The sequence below is a fragment of the Erythrolamprus reginae genome, chromosome 9, assembly GCF_031021105.1.
Source record: "Erythrolamprus reginae isolate rEryReg1 chromosome 9, rEryReg1.hap1, whole genome shotgun sequence".
NCBI classification, from domain to species: Eukaryota; Metazoa; Chordata; class Lepidosauria; order Squamata; family Dipsadidae; genus Erythrolamprus; species Erythrolamprus reginae.
The window spans coordinates 7,438,490-7,465,989 of record NC_091958.1 but is presented as its reverse complement, the minus strand read 5'-3'; the positions used below and the strand labels follow the sequence as shown (position 1 = coordinate 7,465,989).

Sequence of the window (27,500 nt, the reverse complement as noted above, 5' to 3'; positions counted from 1 at the left end):
CTATAAAGGCAGCTTGAAGGCCTTGAGATGTTTAGTTTTGACAAAGACGGGATGAACACAATAGAAACATAGACGACTGACGGCAGAAAAAGACCTCATGGTCCATCTAGTCTGCCCTTATACTATTTCCTGTATTTTATCTTACAATGGATATATGTTTATCCCAGGCATGTTTAAATTCCGTTACTGTGGATTTACCAACCACGTCTGCTGGAAGTTTGTTCCAAGCATCTACTACTCTTTCAGTAAAATAATATTTTCTCACGTTGCTTTGGATCTTTCCCCCAACTATCTTCAGATTGTTTCCCCTTGTTCTTGTGTTCACTTTCCTATTAAAAACACTTCCCTCCTGGACCTTATTTAACCCTTTAACATATTTAAATGTTTCGATCATGTCCCCCCTTTTCCTTCTGTCCTCCAGACTATACAGATTGAGTTCATTGAGTCTTTCCTGATACATTTTATGCTTAAGACCTTCCACCATTCTTGTAGCCCGTCTTTGGACCCGTTCAATTTTGTCAATATCTTTTTGTAGGTGAGGTCTCCAGAACTGAACACAAGATCCTTGTGGATCTTGAAGAATAGCACTCTTCAAGATCCACAAGGGAAGACAAGGACTATTTTTCTACTCTTCTAGATATCTGGACCCAAAATATTGGGGTTAAGCTACAGGATAGCGAAAGTTTGGTTGAAGTTTGGAAAAATAAACTGAGGAGGAGGGCAGGAAGGGGATGACCGTGAAGATAGCAACTGAGATGGCACCTGATGCTTCTGAGCCAAGATGTCTTCTCTTCCCACCGCTACACATCACAGCCTTCTCCACCATCCTTCCCCTTCGAGCAAATTACAATTAGCTGTTGTAATCAGTCCTTAATGGTTTAATCCTCCCGGGCCTCGGCAAAGTAAAGTAAAATCACACCAGAGAAATATTGAGGACAATGTCAGCTTATCACACAACAAAGGACCCAGCTTAATAGCAATCCTTTAAAATCCCGTCAAGGTTGAACTCCTACGCGGAGGAAATGGGGTGACCGCCATCCCAGCATTGCACCTAGTCATGTCGCGATGAACATCGTTATTCTTCTGACTGATCGACTGAAATATTTACAGGGTTTCTCTTTTTTGAAGCCCAAAGGGAGCTTTTCCAAAAACAGCTGCGGGCTCCATAGCATCTCACATACTTTCTGTCATCTATCACAGTCTTTGAGTGTTTAGTACTTGAGTGGTTGGCTTCTTCTTCTTCTTTTTTTTTTTTTCTTAACAACAACTTTTACATTTATTTGGACCGCGAGTCATTACTCACAGTCACTCATGCCCTCATCACCTCGAGGCTCGACTACTGTAACGCTCTCTACATGGGGCTACCTTTGAAAAGTGTTCGGAAACTTCAGATCGTGCAGAATGCAGCTGCGAGAGCAATCATGGGCTTTCCTAAATATGCCCATATTACTCCAACACTCCGCAGTCTGCATTGGTTGCCGATCAGTTTCCGGTCACAATTCAAAGTGTTGGTTATGACCTATAAAGCCCTTCATGGCATCAGACCAGGATAACTTCGGGACTGCCTTCTGCCGCACAAATCCCAGTGACCGGTTAGGTCCCACAGAGTTGGCCTTCTCCGGGTCCTGTTGACTAAACAATGTCGTCTGGCGGGACCCAGAGGAAGAGCCTTCTCTGTGGTGGCTCCGACCCTCTGGAACCAGTTCCCCCCTGACATTAGGACTGCCCCCACCCTCCCTGCCTTTCGTAAACTCCTTAAAACCCACCTCTGCCGTCAGGCATGGGGGAACTAAAACATCTCCCCCTTGCCCATGTTGTTTTGCCGTTTGATTGATTGTGTGCTTGTTTTTTATATATATTGGGATTGTTTTATGAATTTCTTAACTTAAAATTGTAATTGGATTGGTGGGCATTGGATTTTGTCACTACTGTTTTTACTATTGTTGTGAGCCGCCCCGAGTCTGCGGAGAGGGGCGGCATATAAATCCAATAAATCCATCTGTAAAAATTGGTGTCTTCTACATTAGCCTGCTCCACTTCCAGAAATGTCGGTACTACAACTCTCATAATACCCAGCAGGACTCAGGGTTGTCTCGGAACCTCAAAGCACGTTGTAAGATGCCAAGAAATGAAAAACCCTCCAGAAATACTACATTCCTGCATGCTAATCCCAGAAATAGTAATTTGGGACAGCTTGTGTTAAAACCACCATCCAAATCTCAAATGTCTCTCAGAAACCAAAGCAGGCAAGCAAAGTGACAATGATATTTTTTTAGATTGTTTACGGATGGAGTCTAGCAGCTGGGTTAAATAATGACTACAAGAATCCAGGAAAAAAAGAGGCAACAAAGAGGGAAAATTTAGAAAGAAACGTAACTGGCAGCATCATTAAAGCTCATAAAAACTGCATTAGAGAACACCTGATAATATACTCCATGCATTAATGATCTTTAAGCCCTGCCTCATTAATCTAGATGTTGTCATACGAATACACGCAAACTGAAATTTCATATTCACGTAAAATTCATGTCCATTGGAAAATGGACTTCTGTAAGGATGTTGTCGAGCAATTCTCAAGGTCCCTTCCAACCCTATGATTCTCTGATTGCCCCTATCTGGAATTTTAAGGAATTGTTATTTACTGATTGATTGATTGATTTTGCCCATTACACAATGGGGGTTATAGTGGGTATACATATATTAAATATATAATGAAGGTTATAGAGGATATACTCATAGAAAGATCTATCTAAGAAAGAAGAGAAGATGTAGGAATAAAACATATCAATGAAAGAATAGTAGAAGAGATATAGGAATAAAATATATCAATGAAAGAATAGAAGAAATATAGGAATAGAAGAATGGTATAGGAGATATAGGAGAGCAATAGGACAGGGGACGGAAGGCACTCTAGTGCACTTGTACTCGCCCCTTACTGACCTCTTAAGAATCTGGAAAGGTCAATTGTGGATAATAGAAACATAGAAACATCATAGATGTCTGACGGCAGAAAAAGACCTCATGGTCCATCTAGTCTGCCCTTATACTATTTTCTGTATTTTATCTTAGGATTAATCTATGTTTATCCCAGGCATGTTTAAATTCAGTTACTGTGGATTTATCTACCACGTCTGCTGGAAGTTTGTTCCAAGGATCTACTACTCTTTCAGTAAAATAATATTTTACTGAAAGAGTAGTAGATCCTTGGAACAAACTTCCAAACTGAATCTAAGGGTAAAGTGTTGGGGGTTTGGGGATGACACTATGGAGTCCGGTAAGGAGTTCCATGCTTCAACAACTCAGTTACTGAAGTCGTATTTTTTACAGTCAAGTTTGGAGTGGTTAATATTAAGTTTAAATCTGTTGTGTGCTCTTGTGTTGTTGTGGTTGAAGCTGAAGTAGTCGCCGACAGGCAGAACGTTGCAGCATATAATCTTATGGGCAATACTTAAGTATTTAATACTGAAGTTTGCCTGATGTTCGTTGCCCTCTTTCTTGAAAATTAAATGACAACAGACCAAAAGCCTGTTTGTAGCAGCCCCATTTCCCTAAAACGTTGCCTTTTACACGAAAACAGCCGTCCCTGGCTTTTCCCAGACAAAAACCCATCCATTATTTGTGCGTACTCACTTTGATGATAATTGCGACTCACCTGACACTTGTGTCGGAAAGTAATTTTGCCAACAAGGACTCTGATAAATATTCAACAGCGTCGGATTAAATTATCCTATTTAACTTGAAGAGACTTTGCCACGAAAAGCGTTTCAAAATATTTGCATAGAGGGAAAGGCGAGGGGAGGGATGAGAAAACGGCGGAGGAGAGAAAGAAAGCCCCTCTATAGGCCGCGGTGGGGCTGCAACCGGTTGAACAATTGGTTTGGGGATGGCACGCTTGCCCCTAACGCCCTTCCGTGCAGCAGCGTTGCAAATACTAAAGTGATTGTCCTCCTATAGGGAGGACCTCCTATAGGTAGGTTCTGTCCTTCCTCAAAAAGTGTCCTCCTACCTGTCCTTCTTTTCGATATTTTAAAACGAATCTGTTAATCTCTATATTCAAATCAAGGGCTACCTGTACTAGAGAATTATTTTTATTTATTTTATTATTTTATTTTATTTTATTTTATTTTATTTTATTTTATTTTATTTTATTATTTTATTTTATTTTATTTTATTATTTTATTTTATTTTATTTTATTTTATTATTTTATTTTATTTTATTTTAATGATTAATATTATTAATATATTATTATTAATAATAATATTATATTGTTATTATTTATATTATTATTATTATTATTATTAATATTATTATTTATTAGATTTCTATGCCGCCCCTCTCTGAAGACTCGGAGCAGCTCACAACAACAATATACAATACAAACCCAATGATTAAAAAAACAAAACAATTAAAACCTTTGATATAAAAACAGCCACACATCCCAAACAAACCATACATAAAACGGAGCGGCCGAGGGGAATCAATTTCCCCATGCCTGGCAGCAGAGGAGGGTTTTTAGGAGTTCGCAAAAGGCAAGGACAGTGGGGGCAGTCCTAAAATCTCCGGGGGGAGTTGATTCCAGAGGGCCGGGGCCGCCACAGAGAAGGCTCTTCTCCTGGGTCCTGCCAGACGGCATTATTTTGTCGACAGGACCCGGAGAAGGCCAACTCTGTGGGACCTAATCGGTCGCTGGGATTCGGGCGGCAGAAGGCGGTCCTGGAGGTATTCTGGTCCGATGCCATGAAGGGCTTTAGAATGGAGCCTGCTTGGATTCTGTTCTGGGATCGTCTGATCGCGCAGATTATTTGGGTGACGCCTGTTTCCAGGTTTTGTGGAGAAATGCCAGAGATGGAAAAATCCTGATCCCCCCCACCCATTACAGAATAATTACATGATAATTACAGGCGCATTAAGTTGTCTACTGAGTACGGCTTCTGCACCCAACCGCTAACTGAGGCAGCCCCAGAATATCTCATCTTATTAAGGAGAATTCCAGCATTGAGCAAAAACTGCAAGAGAAACAGATGTCGATTCTCATCGTCCTCTGATTTCTAATTAAAGGAAGGAAGGAGCCCCCTTTCTTCCCGGTTCTAATGACGCTTGGGCATTAACCCTGTAAAAAAACCTTCTTTTTCCTCCCACTGATCGAGTTACATCCTAGAAGAGGGACCCGAGATAGCAATAGGAATAGCATTCAGACTTATATACCGCTTCACGGTGTTTTAAGCCCTCTCTAAGCAGGTTACAGGGTCAGCCTATGGACCCCAACAATCTGGGTCCTCATAGAAACATAGAAACATAGAAGTCTGACGGCAGAAAAAGACCTCATGGTCCATCTAGTCTGCCCTTATACTATTTCCTGTATTTTATCTTACAATGGATATATGTTTATCCCAGGCATGTTTAAATTCAGTTACTGTGGATTTACCAACCACGTCTGCTGGAAGTTTGTTCCAAGGATCTACTACTCTTTCAGTAAAATAATATTTTCTCACGTTACTTTTGATCTTTCCCCCAACTATCTTCAGATTGTGTCCCCTTGTTCTTGTGTTCACTTTCCTATTAAAAACACTTCCCTCCTGAACCTTATTGAACCCTTTAACATATTTAAATGTTTTGATCATGTCCCCCCTTTTCCTTCTGTCCTCCAGACAACACAGATTGAGTTCATTAAGTCTTTCCTGATACGTTTTATGCTTAAGACCTTCCACCATTCTTGTAGCCCGTCTTTGGACCCATTCAATTTTGTCAATATCTTTTTGTAGGTGAGATCTCCAGAACTGAATACAGGATTCCAAATGGGGTCTCACCAGCGCTCTATATAAGGGCACCACAATCTCCCTCTTCCTGCTTGTTATACCTCTAGCTATGCAGCCAAGCATCTACTTGCTTTTCCTACTGCCCGACCACACTGCTCATTTTACCAATCTTGGAGGGCTGAGTCAACCTTGAGCCAGTGAGATTCGAACTGCTGGCAGTGGGCAGAGTCAGCCTGCAGTAGTGCACTTTAACCCCTCTGCATTATGGATGGGTGGTTGGTTGGATGGGCCATAGCACTTACACTTATATGCCGCTTTACAGCCCTTTCTAAGTGGTTTACAGAGTCAGTCTCTTGCCCCTAACAATTTGGGTCCTAATTTTACCCACCTTGGAAGGATGGAAGGCTGAGTCAACTTTGAATCATTGATAATCAAACTGTTGGCAGTGGGTAGTGTCAACCTGTGATACTGCACTTTAATCGCTCCACACGATGGATGGATGGATCGATCGATAGATGGATGGGTGTATGGATGGATGGATAGGCAATAGCACATAGACCAGTGGTTCTCAACCTTTCTAATTGTTCTGCCGGCGTGTTTCAACTGCCTGTAATTACAGGGTAATTAGTCGAGGAAGACACACACCACACGATAAAAGGAAAACCCAAAAGTTTTTATAAACAGAAAAACAGAAACAGCTCCCTTTTTAAATGTCAAAGGGATTTTCTGGTACACACAAGGCACAGGGTAAATGCAATCCAATTGCTCACCCAATAACTGGGAAATTGAGTCCAATACTAAAGTCCAGAGAGTCCACACACAATCCTGAACAGCACAAAAACCACGATCTTGATGAAACAATGAATCAGATAAACTGCCATGAGGCTAAAACACCAGGCTGCACTTTTATCTGTAGCACTAATTACAGCAGCCCCACCCAACCACAGGTGGCCTCATTTTCTCTTGTAATAATCCTTCAGTTGTTGTCTCCGATGCATCACTCTATGCATCCATGGATGTGTCATTAATTCTTCTTCAGAATCCAGGGATGATACAGATGATTGATCTCCTCCTGGGCTGTCTGCCAAACTCCCGTCTTCCCAGTCACTCATGCTTCCTTGGTCAGAGGAGGCTTCGTCGTCAGATTCCATCAGGAGCAAAACAGGCCTGCGGCATGTGGATGTTTTCCCCACATCCACCTGCACATTCCTTGGGGCAGGAGCTGGGCCAGAGCTAACCACAACACTAATGCCGCAACCACTTAATATAGTTCCTCATGTTGTGGAAACCCCCAGCCATAAGTCTAGCACCAATTCTCCCATCAGAGCTTTCAGCTGATTGGCAGGAAGGTTAGAGGGACATCCCCACTGTAAACACCTGATTGGTTGGATTGTAAAAAAAAATATGTTCCAAGGCGCCAGATTAGAAGCTTGTTCTCCATTCATGACCTTCATAACCAGCTTCGGACAAGCAAAGCCACTTAAACTGCCTTGCTCATCAATGGAAATTCTGGTCCCAATTGTCATACATCATCGAGGACGAACCTGTATGTGAGAACAGCTAAAATTTCGAAGGATGCTGAATCCTGTTGATATCTTCCTGTTCTCACCCAGGACGGCTGAACCCACTTAAGCCCCGAAGCTCAATTACGTAGTCACCTAATCAAACCACAATGGAAGGTGTGTCTCAACCACAAACCTGATTATTGATGCCGTGACTTCACAGTTCGGCACTGCTGCTATTAATAGGTCGGGCTTCACGGAACACAGTTAGGCAGTTCTGGTGTAGCATTATGCCTTATAATTTTCAAAGAAGGTTAAATTAGTGAGCGCGAGAGAGAGAGTGGTTTTAGACAGGATGTGGGTTTCCATGGAGAAATGGGATCATTAACCAGGAACAGCCCAAGAAGCCAGCTATTTCCACCTTACTCTGCGTAGTGTCAGCATCTCCTGGGATTGTGGCCACCCATCATAGGCGGAGTAATTGGCCAGGGCTGCCAGCGATTCCCTTAACAAATGTGGTTTAACCAATGTCTCATTTAGCGACTGAAATTTTGGGCTCCATTTGTGGTGCCGTAACTTGAGGACTACCTGTAGAGGAATCTCTGGCTAAATACCGTGTGGGAAGCAAGAGTCTACCTCTCGCTGATTTGTCTCTCGGAAGAGAGAAAGTGTTGTGGTTAGCTCTGGCCCTGCTCCTGCCCCAAGGACTGTGGATGTGGGGGAGACATCCACATGCTGCAGGCCTGTTTTGCCCCCGGTGGAATCTGCTGATGAAGGCTCCTCTGACCAAGAAGACATGAGTGACAGGGAGGAGGAGAGTGTGGCAGACAGCTCAGAAGGAGATCAATTATCTAGCTCCTCCTTGGATTCAGAACAGGAGTTAATGATACAGCCACGCATGCGGAGAGCGATGCATAGGCAACAACAACTGAGAGATTATTATCAAAGAAAATGAGGCCACCTGAGGTTGGGTGGGGTTGTGGTGATTAGTGAGGCTGCTATAAATAGCAGCCTGTGGGTTTGGCCATTGTGGAGGATTATCTGATCGTTGTGTTTCGTGACTGCTTTACTGACTTTGACCTTTTGTGTGCTGATTTTCCCCCGCTTTGAAACTAAACCAGAGCAAAGTGTGTTTCACTTTGTGAAAGAAGGACTGTGAATTGCCTCACAGCTGCAAGCTAAGTATCACAGAACTGATAAGGGACTTGTACAAATTACCAGTTTGTTTGGAGACGAGTGTTCTTTGCTATACCAAAAGAGGGCTTGGTTTAAGTGAATTTTCATTATAAAGAACATTGTTTTGAATTGTCAAACGTGTGTGTGTCTGAAATTTGTACCTGTGAATTTTTGGGAGGATTCTACCAGAGAGCCCGACAGAACAGAAAGAAACCAGGATTGTGGGGGAAACTGCGAGTGTCGAGTGCTTTGATCAATAATTGACGCAAATGTGAATCTTTATCTTAACGGCAGGTGAAAGATTACCCAAATCCCTTTGCAACAACCAGAGTGTTATCTAGCAAATGGTACAGATGTTCAGAAGAAACATAAGCTGGGTAGGAAAAATGCAATTCCTACTAGCAGCGTTTTTGCTGAAAGCTTTGAAGTTGGCTTTGGGAAAGAAAAGAAAAAAGTGAATCTATCGAAGACATGCTGGGCAGGCATGGGTAGCTGGTTGGGTCTAGTGGTTAAAGTGCCTGGCTTAAAAGTGGGAGATTGTGAGAACCACGTCTGCTGGAAGTTTGTTCCAAGGATCTACTACTCTTTCCATAAAATATTTTCTCATGTTGCTTCTGATCTTTCCCCCAACTAACTTCAGATTGTGTCCCCTTGTTCTTGTGTTCACTTTCCTATTAAAAACACTTCCCTCCTGAACCTTATTTAACCCTTTAACCGATTTAAATGTCCCCCCTTTTACTTCTGCCCTCCAGACTATACAGATGGAGTTCGTGAAGTCTTTCCTGGTAGGTTTTATGCTTAAGGCCTTCCATTTTTGTAGCCCGTCTTTGGGGGGGAAAGCCCATCTTTTTGATTTTAATAACACAAAAATAAAAATAAATCAAGGATGTCTGTTTGTGATTGGGGCCATTTCGAAAGGAGGCGTCAGCAGCACAGGAAGACTGGAAATGAACGACCTCTACAAAGACGGGCTACAAGAATGGTGGAAGGTCTTAAGCATAAAACGTATCAGGAAAGACTTCATGGACTCAATCTGTATAGTCTGGAGGACAGAAGGAAAAGGGGGGACATGATCGAAACATTTAAATATGTTAAAGGGTTAAATAAGGTCCAGGAGGGAAGTGTTTTTAATAGGAAAGTGAACACAAGAACAAGGGGACACAATCTGAAGTTAGTTGGGGGAAAGATCAAAGGCAACGTGAGAAAATATTATTTTACTGAAAGAGTAGTAGATCCTTGGAACAAACTTCCAGCAGACGTGGTTGGTAAATCCACAGTCACTGAATTTAAAGATGCCTGGGATAAACATAGATCCATTGTAAGATAAAATACAGGAAATAGTATAAGGGCAGACTAGATGGGCCATGAGGTCTTTTTCTGCCGTCAGTCTTCTATGTTTCTATGTTTCTACAATGTTCCTGGGGAAACGTTATGTGGGGAAGGCTGGAAGCCCATCCTCAGACAACAGCCGGTCCCTCCTGGCTGGGAAGGGGGCCCCTCTGGATAAAAACCTCGGCAAACACCACCTGCCCTCCCCCAAGGGGGATGGGGTCCCTTGACAGCCCCGTGGAGAATGGGGGCAGCTCTGCCAGAAGGGACTAAATTTATGCCCGTCCCTTGGGGATGGAGAGAACAGAGGTCGACAACGCTACTCTGCTTGTTTGTACCCAAGGAGGGGGAAAGAGAGAGAGAGAGAGAAAGAGGGTGGATGGGAGCAAGAGGACCTACAAAGATGGGGCTTTCTAAGTCCAAAGAAGAAAATCCTCCTCTTTCCCTTCTCAACCCCTCAAATCTGATTAGGTGTCAGCATATTTTCACTTATATGGGGAAGAAGGGAGGGAGGGAGGGAAGGAAGGAGAAACGAAGAAAGGAGATAGAGACAAAGGGAGGGAGAAAGGAGATTGAAACAGAGGGAGGGAGGGAGGGAAAAAGGAGATAGAGATAAAAGGAGGGAGAGAGAAGATTGAAAGATAAAAATAGAGGAAGGAAGGAAGGAAGGGGGAAAAAGGAGGGGAAGGAGGAAGGAAGGAAGGAAGGAGATGGAGACAAAGAGAGGGAGAGAGAAGATTGAAAGAGAAAGACGGGAAGGAAGGAACGAACAAACAAACAAACGAATGAATGAACAAATGAATTAATGAATGAACTAAGAAAAAGGGAAGGAGGGAAAAGGAAGGGGAGAGACAAAGAGGGAGAGAGGAGATTGAAAGAAAGAGGAAGGGAGGGAGGGAGGAAGGAGGGAAGGAGGGAGGGAGGGAAGGAAGGAAATAGAGACAAAGGGAGGGAGAGAGGAGATTGAAAGAGAAAGATGGGAAGGAAGGAATCAACAAACAAACAAATGAATGAATGAACAAATGAATGAACGAATGAACAAATGAATGAACAAGAGAGAAGTAAGGAGAAAGACAAAGAGGGAGAGATGAGATTGAAAGAGGAAGGGAGGGAGGGAGGAAAGGAGGAAAATAGAGGGAAAGGAAAAGAAAGAGAGACACCCATTCTAGCACGGAGGACAACAGCCCACCGAGAACTAAATGGCACTTTGTGGCTTCCGCATTGGAGCCCTCCTCCCTTCGCCCCTTTAATTTTTTGCTAATGGCCTTCCCATCGCTATCTAACCTACCTGGGCTGGTGTTTCCTCCCGTGACCACCTGCAGCCGATGCCTTATAAGTTTATTAACATCCTCCCATAAACAGCCTCCCTCCGCTCCCACTGAGCCTGCCAAGTGAAGCCAGAAGAACGAAGGCGGCTGTTCTTTTCCAACCCATCCTGGCTCTCTCATGTGGGAACAATTAAGGCCAAAACCCCTCCAGCCTGCAAGAGGAACAAAGCCCACCACATATAATTTTAAAAATATCCCGAATCCAGGAGGGAGATGGAGAGAGAAAGAGAGAAAGAGAGGTGGGAGGGAGGGAGAGAGAGAAAGAGAGGGGAAGGGAGACAGTGGGAGAGAGAGAGAGGGAGAGAGAGAGAGAAAAAAAGGGAGGGAGGGATAGAGAAAAAGAGGAGGGAGGGAGGGAGAAAAAGAGAGAGGGAGACAGAGGGAAGGAGGGAGAGAAAGAGAGAGGGAGACAGAGGGAGGGGAGAGAAAGAGAGAGGGAGGGAGAGAGATAAAAAACGAGGGTGGGAGGGAGAGAGATAAAAGGAGGAGGGAGGGAGAGGAAGAGAGTAGAGAGAGGGAGGGAGGGTGGGAGAAAAAGAGAGAGGGAGACAGAGGGAACAAGGGAGAGGGAGGGTGGGAGGGAGAGAAAGAGAGGAGAGGGAAGGAGGGAAAGAGAGAGAAAAAGAGAGAGGGAATCAGAGGGAAAGAGGGAAAGAAAGAGAGAGGGAGAGAGAGAGGGGGGTGCAGGAGGGAAGGAGGAAGAGAAGAAGATGGCGGCAGGTCCCTCCAACCACCCAGAACAGAACGGAAACTCATATTTGGGGTGATCCTCAACATGGTCTCTCTTTCGTGCCCCTCTCCCACCACCAAGCAAACATAGATCTTCCTACTTCTACCTGCGCAGGATCCTCTACAAGGAAGACGGGGGACCCACCACCGTGCTTCGTATTATACCTCTCCCTTCCTCTCTCTTCCCCCTTTTGATTTCAGAATGGACAGCCGCCATTTTTCACATCAAAAGAGCTGGAGGAGGAGGAGGAAGAGGAGGCAAAGACAATGAGAACCGCGACGGCTGACACCACTCAGATCAAAGGCTTGGGCCCAGAAAAGGAGGGACTTGGGGGTCCTTTAATTACTGTCCACATCCTTCAAGTCCTGGGGTGAAAAAAGAAGAGGGGGGGGAGCCGTGCGGGGAAGCACGAAAGTTTTGAAGCCACTGGCTTTGTTTGCTAATGAGCGGCTCCTCTCTCCCCCTCTCTCCCCCTTCTCTTGCCTGCCCCAAATTGGCTATGGTGGGTTTTAATTTGTGGGATTTCTGAAAACAGATAGGAAAAGGCTCTTTCACGCCCAGAGGAAAGGGGTTGAACAGGAGGGCAGCAGCAAAAAAAAAAAAAAAAAGCAGAACGGGAACTGTGCATGCGTGATGGAAGTGGTCCACCCAGCACCGTGGCTAAGAACAATTTCAGAAAGATGGCTTCGGGCAGTGCCTCGGGAGCATCTTCGGGAAGGAGAAAGCTGGCTACCTGAGGCTATTCTTCATTTCCAGGCCTCCCTGGTTGCAGGGGTGGGAGGGGAGAGAGAGGGAGAGAAAGGAGGGAGGAAACCCACCCTTAAATTCACCCAGGACGTAAAACTCCATGGGTAGCATATCAAAATTGGCGGCTGGCTGTTGAAGCTCAGCAGTTGGGGGGAAAAGGACTATTCAAGGATGGAGTGAAGCAGTAGCTTTATTCAACTTCAAACGTCTGTCATTGTCACCAATTTGAGCTCTTTCTTTCCTTCTTTCCTTTTTTTTCTTTCTTTTCTTTCTTTCTCTTTTTTTCTTCCTTCCTGTCCTCCCTCCTTTCTTTTTTCTTTCTTCATTTCTTTCTTTCTTCTTTCCTTCCTTCCTCTCTTTTTCTTTCAATCTCCTCTCTCCGACTCTTTATTTCTCTCCTTCCTTCTCCCACTCTCCCTTCCCTTTCTTTTTCCTCCCTTCCTCCCTCCCTTCCTTCATTCATTCATTCCTCTCTTTTTCTTTCAATCTTCTCTCTCCCTCTCTTTATCTCTCTTCTTCTTTCTCCCTCCCTCCCTCTCTCCCTTCCTTTCTTTCTTTTTCCTTCCTTCCTCTTTTTCTTTCAATCTCCTCTCTCCCTCTCTTTATCTCTCTCCTTCCTTCTCCCTTCCTCTTTTCCTTCTCTCCTTTCTTTTCTTTTCCCTGACTTCCCTCCCTCTTCCCTTCCTTCCTTTCCTCCCCCCCTCCTTCCCTCTCCTAACCTACAAACAGTAAGGGCAAGCATTTGAATACAGACTTAAATGATTTACTCTGCGAGATATATTTGGAAAGGGAAAAAAAGAATTAAAAGGTCAAACCAAACCATGGTAGCCTTGCTACGACACCAGGGTTTTCCCCCCAACTTCAAAACATTGGGTGGGCTGAAGATTGAAAGGGTCTGGCTTTAAAAAATGGGATTGTGTGAAATGCTAAGGCCAACCATCAGCTACCAGATAACCTCCATAATAAAGTCTGGTTTTTACAGGAAGACGTGCTTAATGGAGACATCCGGAGAGAAACATAATGATGTAAAAGGAAAAATGATGAAACTGGCTAAGGGGAAAAAAATAGTGATCTCACTGTCTTTAAAAGAAGAAGGAAACACAAGGCTGTTGAAAGGTCCAAAGATCAAACCACCAGTAGGTAATGGTGGCTTGGTCTCCTTGTCTATATAATTAACAATAAATTAACTGTGGGATTATTCATTTGGTTTTTGGTTATTTATTTATGTATGTACGTATGTATGCATTTATTGACTTCCTTACTTCCTTACTTATGTACAAACGTACTTATTTAGTTACTTGGGTATGTATGCATGAACTTACTTACTTATGTACTTATGTACGTACGTAGTCCTTACGTATGTACGTCCTTACTCATGTACATATGTATTTACTTAATTATGTACATACATACGTACGTACTTACGTACTTACTTACTTACTTACTTACTTACTTACTTACTTACTCACTCACTCACTCACTCACTCACTCACTCACTCACTCACTCATTCACTCTCCGGGCAGTTATCTGAAGCCCAAATCTGCTTTCTTAGGGATGACCTTCATCCAGAAGTTGTTTGCTATTGCCTCCTTTCCTAGGGCTCAGAAGGGGTGGCCCGTAAGCCACTCCCACCCAGTTGCATGACTTTTAAGCCATCACATGATTGTCAAGCCACTCCCACCCGATCACATGCCCTGTAAGCCCCTCCTACCCAGTCACATGATCATCAAGCCACACCCACGCAATAAGCCACGCCCACCATGTGGTAGTAAAAATGTTTGCAGCCCTTCATTGAGTAAAGGGTTTTAGAACCCTCTGCTGGTTGCTGGAAATTATGTTAGAAACATAGAAACATGATCCATCTAGTCTGCCCTTATACTATTTCCTGTATTTTATCTTAGGATGGATATACAGTATGTTTATCCCAGGCATGTTTAAATTCAGTTACTGTGGATTTATCTACCACATCTGCTGGAAGTTTGTTCCAAGGATCTACTACTCTTTCAGTAAAATCATATTTTCTCACGTTGCTTTTGATCTTTCCCCCAACTAACTTCAGATTGTGTCCCCTTGTTCTTGTGTTCACTTTCCTATTAAAAACACTTCCCTCCTGGACCTTATTGAACCCTTTAACATATTTAAATGTTTTGATCATGTCCCCCCTTTTCCTTCTGTCCTCCAGACTATACAGATTGAGTTCATTAAGTCTTTCCTGATACGTTTTATGCTTAAGACCTTCCACCATTCTTGTAGCCCGTCTTTGGACCCGTTCAATTTTCTTTCTTTCTCTCTCTCTTTTTCTTTCTTTCTTTCTTTCTTTCTTTCTTTCTTTCTTTCTTTCTTTCATAGAAACATAGAAGTCTGACGGCAGAAAAAGAACTCATGATCCATCTAGTCTGCCCTTATACTATTTCCTGTATTTTATCTTAGGATGGATCTATGTTTATCCCAGGCATGTTTAAATTCAGTTCCTGTGGATTTACCAACCACGTCTGCTGGAAGTTTGTTCCAAGGATCTACTATTCTTTCAGTAAAATAATATTTTCTGCCAAAACAATACTCATGTTCTGGTGAACCCTTCCCTCAACAGAGAATCCTCAAAACGTCTGGACTACATAACCCAGAATTCCTGAGCCAGGTTGCCCATCACTCTACTGGCAAACCTAAGAATTGGCGCCCACAGCTTGGATGCAGAACGCTTGTTCCTTTGTCTAAATTCCCTAGACCACCAGCCAGAAATCTGTGACCTTTTCAAGGCTGCTGGACTCTTATTATTCCGCCATCATAAATGTCACCAATCAAGGGTGCATAGGCGTACAACCTTATATAATATAAATTCATATGGCAAGGGTCTATCCTATCGGAAGATAGAAGCAGGATTAATTTTACTCAATTTTGCTGATTAACACTGAAGCATATAGCAGGCTCGAGGTTGATTCAGCCTTCCACCTTTCTCAGGTCAGTAAAATGAGGACCCTGATTGTTGGGGGCAAGATTCTGGCTCGGTAAGCAGCATATAACCCTAGATGCTATCTAGACCAAGGGGTCTCCAACCTTTTAGGGCTTGGGGACTTCAAGTCCCAGCAAAAGTGGCTGAGGAATTCTGGAAGTTGAAGTTGCCAATGTTGGATACCCCCCAGATATAGAGTAGCTACCACCAGCCATAACGTCTGTGCTCCAAATAAGGACAATCCTCAGTGAATGGTTGGTAGGAAGGTTGCAGGCTTGATCTTTGGGTGTATAAAATGGTTGTGGGGAAAGAACTGAAGTTTAGAAGACTGACTAGTTTCACCTCCCCCCCCAATAGAGCAGAGGTCTTCAAACTTGGACTTCAAGCATAGCTGCCTGGAGAATTCTGGGAGTTGACGTCTACATGTCTTGAAGCTGCCAAGTTTGAGGACCCCCTTGGTTTAGAACAGTGATTTTCAACCTTTTTTGAGCTGCGGCACATTTTTTACATTTACAAAATCCTGGGGCATACCACCAACCAAAATGACACTCTAATACAGTACATATTATCCCCCCCCCCTTGTGTGTTTGTATACACACTCTTGAATCATTTCCCAAAACTGGTGAGGGCTGGGGGGTTCTTATTCTTTGGGTGCTTTTTATCATATGCTTTAAATCAAGAGTCACTTCTCTCTCTCTTTTGTTTCTCTCTCTTTCCTCTCATACTCTGCCTCCATCATTTTCTCATTTCTATTTTTTTCTCTCCCCTTTTTTCTCTCATTTCTCTCTTTCCCTCTCCTTCTCTCTCTTTCTTTCTCTCTCTCTTTCTCTCTCTCTTGCTTTCTTTCTCTCTCGCTTTCTTTCTCTCTCTCTTTCTTTCTTTCTCTCTCTCTCTCTTTCTTTCTCTCTCTTTCTCTCTCTCTTGCTTTCTTTCTCTCTCTCTCTCTTGCTTTCTTTCTCTTTCTCTCTCTCTTTCTCTCTCTCTTGCTTTCTTTCTCTCTCGCTTTCTTTTTCTCTCTCTTTCTTTCTTTCTCTCTCTCTCTCTTTCTTTCTCTCTGTTTCTCTCTCTCTCTTTCTCTCTCTCTTGCTTTCTTTCTCTCTTGCTTTCTTTTTCTCTCTTTCTCTCTCTCTTGCTTTCTTTCTCTCTCTCTCTCTTGCTTTCTTTCTCTTTCTCTCTCTCTTTCTCTCTCCCCTCTTGCGGCACACCTGACCATGTTCCACGGCACACTAGTGTGCCGCGGCACACTGGTTGAAAAACACTGGTTTAGAAGATAGTTGCTTCCTGCTGGGTGAGGAATTCTGGGAGTTGAAGTCCACAAATCTTAAAGTTGCCAGGTTTAAGGACCCCCTTGGTTTAGAAGATAGTTGCTTCCTGCTGGCTGGGGAATTCTGGGAGTTGAAGTCCACAAGTCTTAAAAGTTGCCAACATTGGATACCGCTGCTCCAGACCAGCATTTCTTCTAACTTGGCAACTTTAAGAGATCTGGACTTCAACACCCAGAATTCCCCAGCCAGTTGAGGAATCCTGGGAGTTGAAGTCCAGACCTCTTAAAAAGTCGCCAAGTTTGAGAAAAATACTGATCGAGAGACCCATCCATCACTATCCTCCTGGCCTTTCTTTAAAAATAAAATAATAAAATAAAACAACAATCTGATTACAATCCCGGCACAGTTCAATTCTTCCTCTCCCCCTGCAAACTCAAAGCATCAGCGATAAGAAGGAGAAGTGGAGTGGGGGAAAATCTGTTTGTTTGCTTCTTTAATCATCTATTATTATTAATTTTTCCCCCCTGCCCCAATGAGGCCTTGTATTTATTATCGGCAAGACCAGCTTGGGTGCATTGCAACCTGAGCTCCTAGGATACTTTGCTGGGGAAAATCAGGAGAGGGAGGAGAGAGAAAGAGGCCAGGAAAAAAATAATGATTGTGAGAAGAAGGGAAAAAGGGAAGGGAGGGACGGGGGGGGGGCAGAGCAGAAAAAGACAGAAGGCTTGTTGGCTCCGTTACTTTGATTCAATCAATTATCATTATCTTCCCCAACAGCTCTGCGCCTCCCCACCCCAGCCCAGTTGTGTTTAACTTTCTTGTTGGTGTTGTGTTCTCCTGTCACATTTCTGGGGACGGGGGCTGGAAACGCAAAGGGTTTTCTTTTCCTTGCAGGGGTCTTATCAGGCCCTCCCAGCCAAGGCCGGTCCGGCAAAGCAATCTCGCAACTCCACTTTATCTACTGGAGCAGACCTGCGCCTGGCAGAGAGAGAAGGCCCAGCGGATGCTTTCTTGGGGGGGGGGGGTCCCTGGGAACCAGACGTGGAAAGGCTGCTTACACAGAGTCCCCACCCTCCGCTGGGAATTCATTAGGCAGGCAGGGCACTCCCGCTAGCGTCGGCAAAGGGCAGGCGGAGGCAGCCGGCAAACGGCAACGTCTTCTCCACCGCCGGGCGCTCTTTTCCATCATTACCACCATGCAAAGCCTGTTCGTTGCCAAATGTGAAGGGTGGCGGTGGAAGAAAGCAGTGAGGGATATGGAGAGTCAACCAGCCTGGGTTGGTTCCACCGAGGACAACTTTGTAGAGTTTCTCCTTTAGAGAGTCCACCGGGGATCTTTATTTATTTATTTATTATTTGGATTTGTATGCCGCCCCTCTCCGAAGACTCGGGGCGGCTCCCGTCCTATTTTTGGAAGGGATTGTATTTTATGGTTCATGATGAGTGTATTTATGATGATTTATCACTTGTGGTTTATATGTACACTGAAAGCTTCTGCACCGGAGGCAATTTCCTTGTGCATCCAATCATACTTGGCCAGTAAAGAATTCTCTTCTCTTTCTCTTATTTTATTTATTTTATTTTATTTTATTTTATTTTATTTTATTTTATTTTATTTTATTTTATTTTATTTTATTTTATTTTATTTTATTTTATTTTATTTTATTTTATTTATTTTATTTTATTTTATTTTATTTTATTTTATTTATTTATTTTGTCCAATACACATTGAGGGTTTTAGTGGGTATATTTCTATATACACATAGTAAAATACATGATGAAGGTTATAGAGGAGATACTCATAGTAAAACATATCTAAGAAAGAATAGAAAAGAAGATATAGTAATAGAACATAGCAATGAAAGAATAGAAGAAGAGATATAGGAATAGAAGAAAGGTATAGGAGATATAGGAGAGCAATAGGACAGGGGAAGGAAGGCACTCTAGTGCACTTGTACTCGCCCCTTACTGACCTCTTAGGAATCTGGATAGGTCAACCGTGGATAATCTAAGGGTAAAGTGTTGGGGGTTTGGGGATGACACTATGGAGTCCGGTAATGAATTCCACGCTTCGACAACTTGGTTACTGAAGTCATATTTTTTACAGTCAAGTTTGGAGCGGTTACTATCTTCCTCTTCTCTTCTGTTCTCTCTTCTCTTCCCTTCCCTTCCATTCCATTCCATATTCTGTTCTATGCTCTAGGTGCTATATTCTATTTTATATTCTATATATTCTGTTCTATTCTATATTCAGTGTTTTATGCTTTATGTTCTATGTTCTATATCATTGGTTCTCAACCTGGGGGTTGGGACCCCTTTGGGGGCTGAACGACCGTTTCCCAGGGGTCGCCTAAGATTATGGGGAAAGACAAATTTCCCATGGAGTTAGGAACTAAACTTCTATTCTGGCGCCTTGGAGCATATTTTTACAATTGAACCAATCAGGTGGGAATGTCACTCTAACTTTCGTGCCAATGAGCTTCAAGCTCCTTTGGGAGAATCGGCACTCGACTTATGATTGGGGGTCACCACAACATGAGGAACTGTATTAAGGGGTCGCGGCATTAGAAAGGTTGAGAACCATTATTCTATATTGTACTTCTTCCATTCTACTCTACCCTCTACATTCTATATTATCTTCTAACTTCTACTCCATTCCATTCCATATTCTGTTGTTGTTGTTGTTGTTGTTGTTGTTGTTGTTATACTATAACTGTATCATAGCGGCCAGTTGTTTTGCTGGATTTGGCATTAATTATTAGTCCAGCATCACCCGGGGGCTTAGGATGTCATAATATATTTTCAAAGTACCCAGTGTTCCAATCACCACTGGAATTACCACTACTGATCTGTGCCTTATTATTGATTGATTGATTGATTGATTGATTGATTGATTGGATTTCAACCCTGCCCTTCTCCATAGACTCAGGACAGCTTACAAGGCAAAAAGAAAACAATACAAATAGATAATTATTAAACCCAACCATCTAATAAAAAACCCAATTATTTAAAAAAACGATTCTTAAAAACCCAATACAGTGGTACCTCTGCTTAAGAATGCCTCTACTTAAGAACTTTTCTAGATAAGAACCGGGTGTTCAAGATTTTTTTGCCTCTTCTTAAGAACCATTTTCTACTTAAGAACCCGAGCCCGGAAAAAATTCCCAGGAAATTTGAGAGCAGCACGAAGGCCCGGCCAGTTTCCTGCCATTCTCCTTTTAATCCTGGCCATCTCTGGCTTTTCTAGGCTTCCAGAGGAGCCTTTCGGTGGCGCTTAAGGAGGCTTTGGCAGCCCAGAGTGAACGAAGCATTTTCCTTTCTCTGGGTGCTTGGAGAGGGAATAAACCACTTCGCTGTGGTGACTCCCTTGCGCTGCCTCCCATACACCCAGTGCGAGGTTGTCTCCCGGAGCATCTGGGTGTGGAAAGGCACAAGGGGGTGATTCGCCCCGGCCAGATCAACTTGACTCCTGCCACACTGAGAAGTCACTACAGTGAAGGAAAGGTGTCACCTACAAAGTGAACAAGCAAGAGGAGAGGGGAGCCCTTCAGCATGGGAAGGAAGAGGAAGCAGGTAGCAGCAGCAGCAGCCACCGCCTCTCGGTGAAAGGAGTGGGAGGTTCTCCCCTCTTGCCCACCTGGGTTTCTCTCTCTGGCGCAGCGTATGAGAGGCGCATGCTCCTCCTCGCCGCTTCAGAGTCCCTCTTTTTTTTTTAAGCCTTAAAGTTTTGGATTTTTTCATTTCATTTCATTTATTGGATTTATATGCCGCCCCTCTCCGAAAACTCGGGGCGGCTAACAACAGTCATGAACAATGTACAATAAAAATCCAATACTAAAAACTAACTTAAAACCCCTTAATATATAAAACCAGCATTTTTGATTCCCCTCACTTCACCTTCTTCCTTCGGCAGCGACTGTCCTCCTCCTCTTCTTCGTCCTCCTCCTCTTCTTCTTCGTCCTCCTCCCACCCAAATTCTGAGCTTTTATTTCTTTCCTAATGGGTTTGCAGGCATTAGTTTCTTTTACATTGATTCCTATGGGAAAAATTGCTTCTACTTAAGAACGTTTCTACTTTAAAGCCCTTCATGGCACCGGACCAGATGATCTCAGGGACCACCTTCTGCTGCACGAATCCCAGCGACCAGTTAGGTCCCACAGAGTGGGTCTTCTCCGGGTCCCGTCAACTAAACAATGTCGTTTGGCGAGACCCAGGGGAAGAGCCTTCTCTGTGGTGGCCCCGACCCTCTGGAACCAACTCCCCCCAGAGATTAGAATTGCCCCCACCCTCCTTGCCTTCCGTAAGCTGCTTAAAACCCACCTCTGCCGTCAGGCATGGGGGAATTGAGATCCTCTTTCCCCCTAGGCCTTTACAATTTTATGCATGGTGTGTCTGTCTGTATGATTGGTTTTTATATAATGGGTTTTAACTGTTTTTAGTATTGGATTATACTGTTTTGTTACTGTTGTTAGCCGCCCCAAGTCTACGGAGAGGGGCGGCATACAAATCCAATAATAATAATAATAATAATAATAATAATAATAATAATAATAATACTTAAGAACCTGGTCATGGAACAAATTAAGTTCTTAAGTAGAGGTACCACTGTATATAAAACCATTTAGCCGATTCATCTCAACACAGTCATACTATGCTGTTGTTGTTTTTGTTGTTGTTGTTGTTATTATTATTATTATTATTATTATTATTATTATTATTATTTTGCATAAGTCTTTCCCCCCATGGAGGTATCCCCAACGAGGCTCAACGAGGAGGCAGAGAAAGCCGACTCTCTGGGCCTTTAACCCCTGGTCATTTTTACATAGTTTTTGGATCGGGCGCCTGGCCCCCTAAGCGCCTGCGTCTTCTGCCAAGGAAATAACAGGCACTTAGCTAGTCAGCTATTAGCGTTACAAAGGAAAATATGCAGGCACCCCAGGGAGATGGGGGAGACGGTGCTGCTGACGTCAGGGGGTAATTGGGTGTCTGGGAGAAACTGCCAATGGCTGGCCCAGCTCTCCAGGGGCCCCTGCAAAGCCTGAGTTGCGGCTCTAATAAAGGAAAGTCAATTTAAGAGAAGGAGACTGGCTGGAGAGCAGGCGAACGGCTACTCCAAAGATCTTCTGAGCTTTGCTCAAACCCCCAAAAGAGCAGCCACAAGTTTATGCACATCTGTTTTGGAACTAAATGTGGTTTCTAGTTACTTCTTCTCTCTACCTCCCTCCCGTTCTCTTTTTCTCTCCCCTCCCTCTTTCTTTCTTTCTCTCTCTCCTTCTCTCCCTCCCTCTGTCTTTCTCTCTCCCTTTCTCTCTCTCTCCTTCTCTCCCTTCCTCTCTTTCTCTCCCTCCCTCTCTTTCCCACTCTCTTTCTCTCTCTCATTCCTTCTTTCTCTTTTTCGTTCCCTCCCTTTGTTTCTCTCTCCTTCACTCTCTCCCTCCTTCTCTCTCTCTTTCTCTCTTTCTTTCTCTCCTTCTCTCTCTCTCCCTCCCTCCCCCTCTCTCCCTTTCTCTCTCTGTGTCTCTCTCTCCCTCTCCCTCGTTCCCTCTGTCTCCCTCTCTCTTTTTCTCCCTCCCTCTTTCTTTCTCTCCTTCTCTCTTTCTCTCTCTCCCTCTCGGTCCCATGATCCCCCTCTCTTTCTCTCTCTCCCTCCCTCCCTCCCTCTCCCTTTCTCTCTCTGTATCTCTCTCTCCCTCCCTCTTTCTCTTTTTTTCTCCCTCCCTCTTTCTTTCTCTCTCTCCTTCTCTCTCTCCCTCATTCCCATGATTCCCCCTCTTTCTCTCTCTCCCTCCCTCCCTCCCCCCCCTCTCTCTGCCCCATCCCCTTCTCCGTCCTGGTACCCCATCTCCGTCCTGGTACCTGGTTTTTATGTCACACCGTATATTTCGCCATCTATTTTTATAAGCCAGAATTCAGGGTTTGCAAAGAAAAAGGGAAGGGGGGGAGGACAAAGTGTGTTTTAATTACCCTGAGGCTAAACTGAAGGGGTTTTAATCATCTTAAAACACCCCCGCCCCCTCCACCTCTCCACAAAGCCATTAACAGTTGCTTGGAAACATTCTGTTTGTTTGTTTTGGCAAACCCCTAAGTAACTTTTTAAAACCATTCATTTAAAAAAAAACAGAAGAAAAACAAACAGGAGACAAACAGGATCGGTGCATTCAAAGTGAAGTACCTGACCAAATGTAATATATTTTTTTCTTTAAAAAAAATCCAACTCACTCCTTTTTCAGAACTTGAAGAAGAGGCAGGAATGGAATGGCAATGAAGATGTCTGTATACACCTGTCCTAAAAGTTTCACATGACTGAAAATGCCGGGATAAATGGATTGTAAACTGTGGTTTGCAAACAGCAATGCTTGGAATTAAGCAATGATGGATCACATCCCATAGAGTTGGCCTCTGGGGGGAGGAGGAGGAGGAGGAGAATGAAGAGTCTGGTTGTTTTCTTGCAGACGTTTCATTACACAAACTAGGTTACAGCATCAGTTCTAGTGAGGAGTGGATCTGCTCTGTTTATATTCTAGTGAAGTGATGGCAAACTTATGGCACAGGTGGCGCCACATCAGCCTTCTTTTAGGCTGTTTTTGCTCTCCCCAGGCTTCCAGAAAACCTCCTGAATCTGGGGATGGCGAATAGTACCTCAATGGGCCAACCTGAAATTTGTTTCCTAACTTTGCTTGCAGCGCTGCTGTGGCGTCCTTTTTCGTAAAAATAACAATGTTTATTTTTACGTGAACACCTCCCTTTGAAGGAGCTGGGGAATCCCTCCCACGAAGAGATTCTGGGGGCGGAGCCTTGACGTCACCGGCAGGTTGCTAAGGACGCCAAGGTGATCACTTCCTGGATTCCATGGAATCCAGGAAGTGATCACCTTGGCATCCTTAGCAACCTGCCAGTATACGTGATGTCAAAGCTCCACCCCCGGAATCTCTTGATGGGATTCCCCGTTCGGGTTCGGGTTCGTTTCGGTCGATTTTTTTTAAAAAAATTATTTATTAGATTTGTATGCCGCCCCTCTCCGTAGACTCGGGGCGGCTCACAGCAATAATAAACAATATATAACAAATCTAATAATTTAAAAGAAACACTAAAAGCCTCATTATTAAAAGCAAACATACACACAAGCATACCATACATAACTGTATAGGCCCGGGGGAGATGTTTCAATTCCCCCATGCCTGATGGCAAAGGTGGGTTTTAAGGAGTTTACGAAAGGCGAGGAGGGTGGGGGCAGTTCTAATCTCTGGGGGGAGCTGGTTCCAGAGGGTCGGGGCCACCACAGTGAAGGCTCTTCCCCTGGGTCCCGCCAAACGGCATTGTTTAGTCGACGGGACCCGGAGAAGGCCAAGTCTGTGGGACCTAATCGGTCGCTGGGATTCGTGCGGCAGAAGGCGGTCCCAGAGTTTTTGCGTAAAGTTCGTCCAAACTTTTTGCGTTAAGTTCGTCCGAACTTGCCGAACCCGAGCACCGTTGGGTTCGCCCCTCACTAACCATAAATTAACCAACCCCATCAACCTGTCCATGAAACTTGCCAGCTCAAAAAAACCCTGCACCGATTGATTATTGATTGAACTAGAGTTTCAATTAACCACAGAGAAACATTTCCTACAAACAAAGCCAGAATAAGCAATACAAAGTTTGATGGTTCCAGTTGTTTTTTTTTAAAAGGTGCTAATGGTTTAAACGTTGTGTTGGACAAGGAGATTCTCCAGCTGTTTTCTCTCTCTTTCATTTCTTGTCCAATTTGGTGGGAAATAATTGGCTGTCAAAGGAGGCAAGGACTTTGATGGGCTTCTTGCAGGTGAACTACAAGGCATCTATTTGTAAGGTGTCCAAAGTGTGGGTGTTAATGCCCTTCTCCTACACTCCACCACAATCCAATCGTCAGCAATTTACAGTCATCTTTAATTTCTCCCAATGTTTCCAAATGGGTAAATCTTTCAAAATCCATTTATTTATTTATTTATTTATTGGATTTGTATGCCGCCCCTCTCCGCAGACTCGGGGCGGCTAACAACAATGGTAAAAGACAATATATAACAATCCAATTTAATAAAACAACTAAAAACCCTAATTATAAAAAACCAAACATACACACAAACATACCATGCATAACTTGTAATGGCCTAGGGGGAAGGAATATCTCAACTCCCCCATGCCTGGCGACAAAGGTGGGTCTTGAGTAGTTTGCGAAAGACAAGGAGGGTGGGGGCCGTTTCAATCTCTGCGGGGAGTCTATTCCAGAGGGCCAGGGCCGCCACAGAGAAGGCTCTTCCCCTGGGCCTCGCCAAATGACATTGTTTGGTCGACGGGACCCGGAGAAGGCCAACTCTGTGGGACCTTCTCCCTTTTGGAAAAAGTGCCTTTTGAACAACTCTGTCTATATGGCAAATGGATATTGATTGATTGATTGATCGATCGATCGATTGGGTTTATATGCTGCCCCTCTCCGAGGACTCGGGGCAGCTTACAACATATAAAAGGAAACAATAAAATACAATGGCTAAATCCAATTAATTAAAACTAGATAAACTAATCTAAAATCCCCAGTTAGGTTAAAAATCAATCGTACCCGTTCAGACACCAACCATACATAACATTCGTCGGCCAGGGAACTAAGGTCTAATCGCCCCAAGCCTGGCGACATAAATGAGTCTTAAGATTCTTGCAAAGGCAAGGAGGGTGGGGGCAGTGCGGATCTTCGGGAGGAGATGATTCCACAGGGACAGGGCCCCCACAGAGAAGGCCCTGCCAAGCAACATTGTCTAGTTGATGGGACCTGGAGAAGGCCGACTCTGTGGGACCTAACAGGTCGCTGGGACTCCTAAGGCAAAAGGCAGCCCTGCAACCCAATGCCATGTAGGGCTTTATGGGTCATAACCAACACTTTGAATTGCGTCCGGAAACCAATCGGCAACCAATGCATTCTGGGAAAACTGTTTGCAAGAGTCCCTTCCTCTCTCTAGATCAGGGGTCCCCAACCACCGGGCCGCGGACCAGTACCGGGCCGCGGGGCATGTTGCACCGGTCCGTGGAGTCAGCAGCTGCCGGCCCTCATGCCGCCACCCCCTCCCTCCAGCGCTTTGCCTCCCGCCGGGCAAGAGGCCTCGGGAGGCAGGTTCTGCCGGCCACAGGACGATGGGTGGGACAGAGGGGCGGGAAGGACCGAGAGGCTCAAGCCTCTTTTGGCTTCTGCCGCGGGGCGCTTTTGCGTTTTTGGCTGGGGGGAGGCAGGAGGGCCATCCTGACCCCCTCTCTCCAGCGCTTAGCTCCCGCTGGGCAAGAGGGCTTGGGAGGCAGGTTCTGCCGGCCACAGGACGATGGCGGGAAAGAGGGGCAGGAAGGACCAGCACCCCCATGCTTAATCCCGCCCCCAACCACGCCCCTTTCCGCCCCCACTGGGCCATAGAAAAATTGTCTTGCTGAAACTGGTCCCTGGTGGAAAAAACGTTGGGGACCACTGCTCTAGATCATTGTTTCCCAACCTTGGCAACTTGAAGATATTTGGACTTCAACTCCCAGAATTCCCCAGCCAACGAATGCTGGCTGGGGAATTCTGGGAGTTGAAGTCCAGATATCTTCAAGTTGCCAAGGTTGGGAAACACTGCTCTAGACAACCTCCTTGTCCTATAAAGGGATCACTCAAAGAACACATCCTAGATCTGAATGAATGAAATATTCCCATTGAATACTGTACCAAGTTGAACGTGTGCACAACAGTATGTGAAATTGATTGTCCATCAGTGTTGCTTCCTGAGTGGACAGTTTGATTTCACAGAAGTTTGATTTACTTGGAGTTATATTGTGTTGTTTAAGTGATCCCTTTTATTTTATTTTTTTGTTTTTTTTGAGCAGTATATTTCTTAAATGCTTGAATGGCGGCAAGCACCAAAGTGACATCATGAAATGTTCAGTGATGGATAAGATAGTTGGATAACAACGCATTGGAATTGAGATGCTGATGCTACAGAAATGTAAGGGAAGAGTTATTTGAATGATTTGTTAGCGTCTTTTATGTGGTTGTATTGTTTTAAAAAATCAAATAGAAAATATTAATTTTTAAAAAAAGAATTGTGCAGTTTGTGTCCATGGCACCTATAAAACAACAACTACAACTTCACGGCCTTCTGCTGCACAAATCGCAGCACCCAATTAGAGTTGGCCTTCTCCGGGTCCCGTCGACAAAACAATGCCGTCTGGCGGGACCCAGAGGAAGAGCCTTCTCTGTGGTGGCCCCGACCCTCTGGAATCAACTCCCCCCGGAGATTAGGACTGCCCCCACCCTCCTTGCCTTTTCCAAACTCCTTAAAACCCTCTTTGCCGCCAGGCGTGGGGAAATTGATTCCCCTCGGCCGCTCCGTTTTAGGTATGGTTTGTTTGGGTTGTATGAGTGGTTTTTAATCGAGGGTTTTTAACTGTTTTGCTTTCTTAATCATTGGATTTCTATTTTGTATTTCTGTTGTGAGCCGCTCCGAGTCTTCGGAGAGGGGCGGCATACAAATCTAATAAATAAATAAAATGGTTTGTATTAAAATTGGGCTGCAATTCCCAGTTAGCCAAATTAATAAATAAGTATCCTTCCTGCCTTAAGAAGATTAAATAGAAGGCAGCCTTCCTTCGCAGGGGAAAACGCAGTTTCTCTTTCGATTCATTCAATTCATTTGTTCATTTCTCGGATTTATATGGCGGCTCATCTCTTATCGACCCAAGGAATC

The 27,500-nt window shown here is 44.2% G+C and overlaps 1 protein-coding gene across 6 annotated transcripts in view; it reads right to left on the bottom strand.

The window, feature by feature from the left end:
- Positions 1–27,500, bottom strand: part of ZNF423 (zinc finger protein 423) — a 330,190-nt gene that overhangs the window by 193,144 nt on the left and 109,546 nt on the right. The window contains exon 1 of one of the 6 annotated variants that reach the window (XM_070760213.1): positions 11,053–11,190. The exons of 4 other annotated variants lie outside the window; for them this stretch is intronic. The gene's annotated coding sequence lies outside the window, so the exon portion shown is untranslated. Of the gene's footprint in view, positions 1–11,052; positions 11,191–27,500 lie in introns of those variants that run through there. One more of the 6 variants, XM_070760217.1, reaches the window with a different exon arrangement.